Source organism: Triticum aestivum, chromosome 1D (genome assembly GCF_018294505.1).
Source record: "Triticum aestivum cultivar Chinese Spring chromosome 1D, IWGSC CS RefSeq v2.1, whole genome shotgun sequence".
NCBI classification, from domain to species: domain Eukaryota; kingdom Viridiplantae; phylum Streptophyta; class Magnoliopsida; order Poales; family Poaceae; genus Triticum; species Triticum aestivum.
The window spans coordinates 5,053,517-5,062,426 of NC_057796.1; the positions used below are offsets into that span (position 1 = coordinate 5,053,517).

Here is an 8,910-nt window from a genome sequence, read left to right on the forward strand (position 1 = left end):
CTTAAAACCAAAGTTGTGCCACATGAGTCCACCATACCTACCTATATGCGGTATTTTCATGCCGTTCTAAGTAAATTTGTATGTGTCAAGTATAATTTTTAAAATGAATTTCCTTTTTGTGTGCCTGTACCTGTCATGAAGCGACAGGGGGTGGCCAATATTTTCATGCTAGGTAGGTTATTCTCAAGATGAGAGTTTATTCACTTGTCATTGGACAAGAGTGTGGCAGATAATAGGGATGCCCAGTTTTGAAATGATTTTTTAATATGTTGTTCAATAATAAATTCCTTGGTAAGTGTTGCTATGGAAGGCACCCGTGGATACGGTTGCCCATGGATTGTGAAAGGATGGTGGAAAAGAAAATATACTTTATTTTGTGTTTGGGACCCTATGATTTATCTAGCATGGAAGATATTGAGAATTCTCGATCGTTTTCGTTGACAGGAAAAACATGCCTCTCAAAACAATTGTATCTCTCGATTTAAGCTTTGAGCCCTAGCACCTCCACAAATCTCCGCTTCCCTCTGCGAAGGGCCTATCTATTTACTTTTATGCAATTTCGGTTTTTATTGAGTCTCCATCTTCTCTTATAAAGCACCAACTCGGGAACACTATTATTATACTTATGCATTGGATGTAGCTAATATTTGAGTGTGTTTCATGAATGGATTAATGATTGAGCATAATGGGCTAGGGATAGCTTTCTTTAGCGTTGATATTTTGAAAGACATGGTTGCTTGTTGATATGCTTGAGTATTGAGGTCTGCATGTCAAAGTATAGAGTATTGCTTTGAATCACCTAAAGTCCAAATGCCCATGCTATAGAAGAGAAATATGAGATGTATAGGATAGGTAGCATTCCACATCAAAAATTCTGTCTTTATCATTTACCTACTCGAGGACGAGCATGAATTAAGCTTGGGGATGTTTGTTGCGTCTTCAATGTATCTATAATTTTTTATTGTTCCATGCTATTAAAGTATCAATCTTGAATGTTTTATATACATTTACTAGCAACTTTATATCATTTTTTGGGACTAACCTATTAACCTAGTGCCCAGTGCCAGTTGCTGTTTTTTGTTTTCCAGAATATCAAGATCAAACAAAGTTCAATTGCCACAAAACTTTTTGGAGATTTTTTTGTGGTGATAATGGACCATGGAAGCTTCTGGAGCACACGAGATGAGGCCCGTGGGCCCACTAGGCACAAGGGCGTGTCAGAGGCCTCCGGCGACACCTGGTGGGTTGTGGAACCCACGGGACCCCCCTTGACCTACTTCCACCTCTATAAATACTTTACAATCCCAGAAACCCTAGGGAAATCGACTTGTGAAGCCCTAGTTTTGTTCGTCTTCGTTCGTGTGGTTTCAGGTTTGATCTTTCCAATCTACAACTCTCTTCATCAGCGATGGTTGCTGCTCTGGTGAGCTGGTCCTTTGGGGCCTTAGCATGACGACTTCCCGACTGTCTACTATAACAAGGTTTGCCCAACTCCGGTGATGGAGGGGTGATGACGGCGGCGCGCCTTCGGCTCGCTCCAGTGCTTGTAGTCGTCGCTAGGTGGTCCATAGACCTGTTGTAATTTTTATTACCTCTTGTGTTTTCTATACTCCCATGATTGATGAATAAATTGGAAATTTCTCTCGAAAAAAAAACAGTCTTCGCACATCAAGGCAACTCTAGTATACGTGATGCGCTAGGGACAAAATTAGTCTGGTGCTAAACATTAAATAATGCAGGGGCCATTAAAATTACTACGTTTAGCAAAGAACCTAGGACTCCGGACAATACACGCTTACATCACCAAGATCACAGAAGTTGGCCGACTGATCAATAAGGCTAGACCAAGGAGGCATGGTCGTGGGACATCGGCAGACACTGGAGCCTGCCGGATGACAACAACTTTTATTGTGGGGATGTTTGCATCCTCTTGTGCAGAGGTTGGAGGATCAAACAAGAAGTGTTTATTTTTATTTTTCAATAGAAACACAAGGTTTATGGTCGCACTTTATTACACTTAATAGACATTTAAGAAAAGATGATGGTGCTATTACGGTGCAATATCCAATCCATGTAGGTGGCTAGATAATTTGGGAACTAAGAGAAGCTTCTCCCTTCTGCGCACCGTTAGCCCAAACACCTCCGTCGTATCAACATCATTTGGTTCCAACCCTTGGGGTAGCTCCCAATCAAAATAGTACATAAGTGTCGCCAACATGATCTCTATGCTGTCAACCGCAAAGTTGATTCCAGGGCACATCCTTCGTCCTGCCCCAAATGGAAAAAATCGGAAATCATTTCCCTTGAAATTGAAAAGTGCTGCATTGCCGTCGTCTAAAAACCTTTCAGGCATGAATTCATCTGCGTCCTCCCAGGAGCTCGCGTCTCTGCCAATAGCCCAAGCATTAACAAATATTTGTGTGCCACTCGGAACTGTGTAACCATCGATGCAACAGTCAGCCATTGCAAGATGCGGAGAAAGGAGAGGCGCCACAGGATGTAGCCGGAGCGATTCTTTAATGACTGCTTTCAGGTAAATCATGTTGTTCTGGTTGACTTTGCTGAATGCTCCTTCTCCCCGATGTATGTTGTTACTCCTGACCTCGTCTTGTAAGTTCCTCATCATGTGTGGCCTCTTTACAAGTTCAACAAGGGTGAACTCAAGTGTTTGAGATGATGTGCTTGTTGCTCCAAAAAATATGTCCTGCGAATATCAACAAGAAATCTGTTAGATCAACCTAGCCAAATCCACATGTGCTGTCTCCGCTATGAAATGATGGTGTGCATGACATGTGTAGTTATTTTATTTAGGCATTACAGCCGGAAGCATGGATGCTTACTGTCAGCATAGCTATGATGTGCTCTCTGGTTAGATCATACTCTTGTTGGACAGATAGCAGAACATCGATAAAATCAGCACCCGCTTTCTGATCAGACATCGCACTGTCCTTGCTATCGTGGTCATCAATCACCTTTTCAAGTAGATCAGCCATCTCTTCTTCATTCTCTCGGCTTTTGCACAAACAACCCACTTGAGCACGCAGGACAGGGAAGTACTCCTCAAGGATGAATCCTCCTAGCAGTCGTGTGCTATCATTGATCAGGTCCTGGAATAGCTTGTTACGACTTTCTTTTCGGAAGAACTTGCCTGATATAGCGCGACACGCAATGTCATTTGTGAACGAGCTTAGCAGCTCACTCATGTCCACCGTTGAACCTGTTGCGATTGCCTCATTGATCTTGGCCATGGTAATGCTAACCTATCATTCATATGTTAAGACGTCAGGGCTAGCTAATTTTTCACAGCTATTAGCCTCTACAAAATGAAATTTATTCTTTCTTGAGGTCTTTTTTAATCATCATGGAAAGTAAGATATGCATACAAAACTATGGCTAGAATACATAACCAAGATCCGAGACTTAAAAAAAAACAATACCATGACCTATTTTCCCCCAACCTATCTAGGACCCAGCCCGCAGGCCGGTTGACTTGGCAAGCTCGGCCACCTCCATGCCTACTTCTCTATTTCTATCTACTACTTAAAATGACGTAAAGTTCCCTTTCCGGCCAGGCACAAAGCTTCATCCAACAATATGTAGCGTTCTCCGTCCCTCTCTCCGTTTTGATTTTTCCCCTCGTATCTTTATTTTTTTCCCATCTGTTTTCCTTGAAAATATTTTTAGTTAATTATAGCATCTTTTATTGATTATTTTTCTCCAATAAGTTTTTAGCAAATAAAATCGTAAACTTTATTTAGTTAGGTAAATTACGGGAATGATTTAATAAATATTTATTTACATGACCAATATAAGCAGGTAAATCATGGGTTAATATATTTATAGAATATTTACCCTGTTGCAATGCATGGACAATTATCTAGTCAGCGGAAAAACTAGGGACCAGTAATTCAAAGTTGGAACCTGGAGCATGACACATGAAAAAGAAATATGTTAACAGTTTCTTACAACATTATTAATATGGCAAATACCATATCCATGTAAAGATATAACCTTCCATCGAAGAAATGTTTAGTTTTGTGGCATGTGTATAAAGAAAGGGATGTGAAAACGTCCGCCGGGTTGCGAGCTGTGGGATCCGGCGTAATCCCGTGGCTTAGCACTGCCCTCACTTTTGCAACAAAAGTCATGTTGCGAGTTCCCTTTTGCGACACATGCCCGGTTGCAGAAACATTTGAAATAAAGATTATGTTGCAGATTTTCTTTTTGCAACAGAGGTCTAGTTGCAAAAAATTTAACGTCTTTACTTTTTTGCAACATAGTGTTTCTTTGGGAGGAACTTTTGCAACATAGGTGATGTTGAAGAAACAATTACAACAGAAATTTAGTTGCAATAACGCTGGAGAATACTGTGGTGTGGTGCGCAGGCCACACACAGGACACGCGTTACACGCTGTAGGAGGCGGATGGCCTGTGCTGGATCAGCCCCGTTGTTCCCAAGCTTTTCCCATGAAGAAAACAAATTCAATAATGTTGCTTTTACAGATCTGGTTGTTTATTTATTTATTATTTTTCAGAGCACAGAATATACCTTTTCTTGATGAAAACACGAACATGTATGTTGTATTTTCAAAAAAAAATTATTGAATTTTCGAACATCTTTAGTAATTTAATTGTTAGAGGCCATCTTGTGACCCCATTCTTCCTTTGGCCAGCGTCGTCCCCTCTTGCAAGTTGCACCCATTCGGTCAATTGTTTTGAAGCACTACGTCCCCTGCATGCCTGTCAGCTCTTCCCTAACATTTTTGACCGAGATTACTACAACGGTACCACCGCCTGGCCTACGGGACAATCCTGTTGAGCAATTGAGTACACTTTTTTAATGGAGCAGTCAAGTCGTCTGTTGAATCCATGTCCGACATAAACGAGCAAATAGGATCATAAATATTTTTCACCATTGTGTAGACATTAAAGTTTTAAACAACAGCTATTAAATTACCTCCTCGATGACGCCTCCGAGGGGATCCCGCAAATGCCACTGCGGCTGCTCCGTCCGCTGTCCGAGCTAGATTCCGGCGGGTCTCGAAAACCAATCACCCTGTCCAGGTGGATGAGGACTGGGTGCCCGAGAAGGCCGACCTGCCCCCATCTCTCTGGCTGTTCCTCCATGATACCGATCTCAGGAAAATGCCTCATCGGTGTTTCGACCCCGGATTGGCCAGCTAAATGGGGCTACCGCTGGTACCTCAACTACGAAGACGGTGATTTCCCTCCACCTCCCTCAAGAGTCACGGCGCAAGCAAGACCCCGGTACCCCCCACCCCCTGGCGGTGGTGGGGGCGGTGCTGGCCAGCGAGACCGGCCCCCCAACAATGGCAGCTTCGGGAATCACGCCCGCGGGCTGGGGCAAGCTGGCTCATCCAGGGGCGGTGATGGACCTCCGCAGGCCGGCGGAAGAAGAAGGCTATACCACGGCTCAGGTGGTGCGGCCATGTCGCTGATTGACACCGCACCCATCATCTCTTCGGCTGTCTCCGGCGACCCATTCTCGAGCTCTGCCGCCGCGCCCATCTTGCTTACCCGCCCGGGTGAGGGCCATGTGGGGCTGGCGTCAGCCGTTTCTTGGGCAGCTGAAGCACCCCGGGCCGCGGAGGGACAGATGGACAGTTGCCCCTTCGCAAGTCTGGGCCAGGCGGGATGGCAGGCAGCCACTGTTGATGTCCCCGCTGCTCAAATTCTGGCGCTGACCTCTGGCTCTGTCGCTGAACAAGAGATGAGGACGAAGATTGGCATCGAAGGAATATCCCATGTTGATTCCTTGGGCGTCGGCGCGCCTCATAAGTCAAGGGCCGAAAAGGATATCGAGCCGCAGGACATAGATCAAGATGGGTTGCAGCTCTTGGATGTGAGCCCAGCCGAGCCCGGCCTTCGCCCGCTGTCGGATCCGGGCCTGGATCCTCAGCTGGACGGGCCGAGCCAGCCCATGGATCCTCAGCAGGACAGACCGAGCCAGCCCATGGCTCTGGAGGCTTCATGTGATGCTGATGCGCAGGCCGACATCGATCGTATTTCCACTTTCCTAGACTCCATCAGCGCCCCTGTCTCCTCCGCTTGCCCGCCGCTGCTGGGATTGGCCCCGCCGCCGCCCTCCGCCCCTCCCATCTTCGCGCCGCCTCCCTCGATGGATCTCCCGCAGCAGGACCCAGCTCCTCCTGCGCCCGCTCCCGGTCCGCAAAGGAGCAGCGGGTGGCTGGCGGCCAAGCCCTCTAGTGGTCTGAGCTCCATGGACAAGGCCCGCCTTGTTCTTATGAAGAAGGAGGGGACTCTCGTCGGCGATGGGCCGCCCACGCCCGGAGCGCTCCAGAAGTACAAGGACCTGTACAAGGAAGAGCTCCCCCAACGCTTCATCAACTTCGTAACCGCGCTGGTGGAAGCGACTGCAAGTGGAAAGACCAAGGCCCCGAAGAGCAAAGCGTTGACGGCCAGGATGGTGGCTGAAGGGCAGGCTATGGCAGTTTGAGCTCGGTCTACGAACCAAGTGTCTCCAGTTTTTCTATGTTTAGTTTGTTTCTTCCATGTTCTTCTCTATTTGTTCAGGCACCACCAGAGCACCTACACCCACCCCCTCCGGCCATCGAACCAGAACTCTATTTGTTCAGGTTTCGAAATTTTGTTCGAATTTTCGATATTTATTGACGATTTTAAAAACGTATTCATATTCAAATATTTTAAGGAAAATCGTCCACACGTGTTTCCAAGAATTGTTGAAAATATTTAAGAAAAATAAATAGACCTGTCGCTAAACTACTTTAACTGGGGCGCTGCAATTTGAGCATAATCAACAGCTAGCTCATGTGGTTGGCGTCCCTGCTACCTAGCTTGAGGTCGTGAGATCAAACCCATCATGTGTGGTTTTGTTTTTCGTGCTATTTTTACGTTCTTGTTTCCTAGTTATGGGCCGGCCCGATTACGTACGCGAGGTTTCAGCCAAAGCTCGACTGGCCGGCCCGATTACCTACACGAGGTTTCATCCAAAGCTCGACTGTTAGAGCTCTCGGGGAATAGTACCACCTTGGATTTTGATTTTGTCTACATGAATTGTAAAAGCGTATTACGACATGAGAAGAAAGCGTATTGTGACGGTGAACCCGACAAAGTCAATCCGTGCTTTATTATTAGGGAGAGATTAGGGATAGATTAGGGAAAGATTAATAGGGAGACCACACGTAGCTTATGGCAGCATGGTAAGGGGTTTAGGGTTTAGGATTTGTCACAGGTGGAATATTGAGGGGTTACAAAACGTACAATTTTTCTGTTGAAATTTGATTATAATTTTGAATAATGTCCTTGTGACAGGAGGAACTTATGGAGTCTCCACCTACGTATCCTACGCCGTTCGACGTGACCATGAAGGAGTTCAGGGACTTTGTAGTCCCTGGCATGATGCACTGGGCCAGCCCAAACTTCTTCGCGTTCTTCCCCGCCACCAATAGCATTGCCGCCATCGCCGGTGACATCATTGCTTCTTCCCCGTACACCGTTGGTTCCACGTGGCAGGCCGCCCGCGTGGCATCCGAGATTGAGGTTCTCGTACTTGCACTAGTAGAAAAAGGCCCATTTATCCCGGTTTATAAGGCCCATTTGTCCCGATTCGGGAACCGGGACTAAAGGGTCAGTACTAAAGCCCAACACCTTTAGTCCCGGTTCTTATACCAACCGGGACAGATGGGGCTCCACGTGGCCGTTACGGCTTGCCTAGGCAGGGGGGCCTTTTGTCCGGTTGGTGGCACCAACCGGGACCAAAAGGCTTCCACGCGTCAGCAGTTCATGGGCTGGGGTTTTTGTTTTTGTTTTTAAAAGGGGGGAGGGGTTTGGGGGTTTTGGGGGTTTTGTAGGGTTAATTATTGTGTTAGCTAGATAATAGAGAAAAGTGTCCTCTCTTATCTCCGTGCTTGGTCGACGCTACGTAGTATACGTATAGAGAGGACTCGACACGCTAGCCAGTAAGCAAATGAAGGAAACCATTAAGTACAGAAGATCGTCTTGAACATATACACAGAGAGAAGTGACCGACCTCTCCTTCTCCGACAGATTGGTCGAACAACAAGTTTTCGCATATCTATCCGACGCTACTCGCTACATATATATATATATATATATATATATATATATAGGGAAAAGCAAACCTATGCAACAATCTTGTGGAGGTAGCAATCATAGCCACATGTTGAGCTTGGGATCTGGTCCAAAACTTTGCCATCTTTGAATTTCTCACATTTCAGTTGGCTGAATCTTATTTCCTCTTATAGATGGTTTTGGACCACGAGCGCATGTGCCTATGCACTAGGCCCAGCCCATAGCCTGCCAACCCTGCGACATGCCAGTCATCGGCCCACGTGAAACAGTTCCAAGCCCATGAAAGGTTCCTATATGCGCATGGTGCTCAGCTTGTGAAAGGTTCATTATTTTTTTCGCCTTCCTTTTTTAATTAGTTTTGCACCCCCTGTCCGACACCCTCACTCATTTTATTATTGTTGGGCTGCTTGGAACCCGTCCAAATGGGCACATAGCATGGGAACGTCAACATTATGGCCGTTAAGAGTAAAACGAATAGTTGAGAAGCCCAATGCACCGGCCGATTTGTGTAGCAAGGTGAGTACTATGCAAGGTTTCTGTGTCAGGAAGAAGAAAGAAAACTTGGCATGTGTACCATGGTAGTGAAGCACGAGTTTTAAAAGGTTGCCGTATGGATGAGCATAGCATGTTTTAAAACATTTACGAATAAGGGTTTGCTATCAACAATATTTACAGAATTTACACACTCATTCCTGTTTGGTACACAAGGTGTAAGGTTTGAAAACTAGACACTTTTTTTGTTACTATCATCACAATTTTATGATATAGGCCAACATCACACATAATTCCGTCGTTACCAATAGCACAGGTTATGTC

At 45.7% G+C, this 8,910-nt stretch overlaps 2 pseudogenes; one reads left to right on the forward strand and one right to left on the reverse strand.

Annotated features, from left to right (window-relative positions):
• Nucleotides 1-2,050: 2,050 nt before the first annotated feature.
• Nucleotides 2,051-5,127, reverse strand: LOC123156651 (indole-2-monooxygenase-like; annotated as a pseudogene).
• A 2,193-nt stretch (nucleotides 5,128-7,320) lies between these two features.
• The window catches only part of LOC123162069 (tryptophan decarboxylase 1-like), a 14,325-nt pseudogene continuing 12,735 nt past the window's right edge, over nucleotides 7,321-8,910 (forward strand).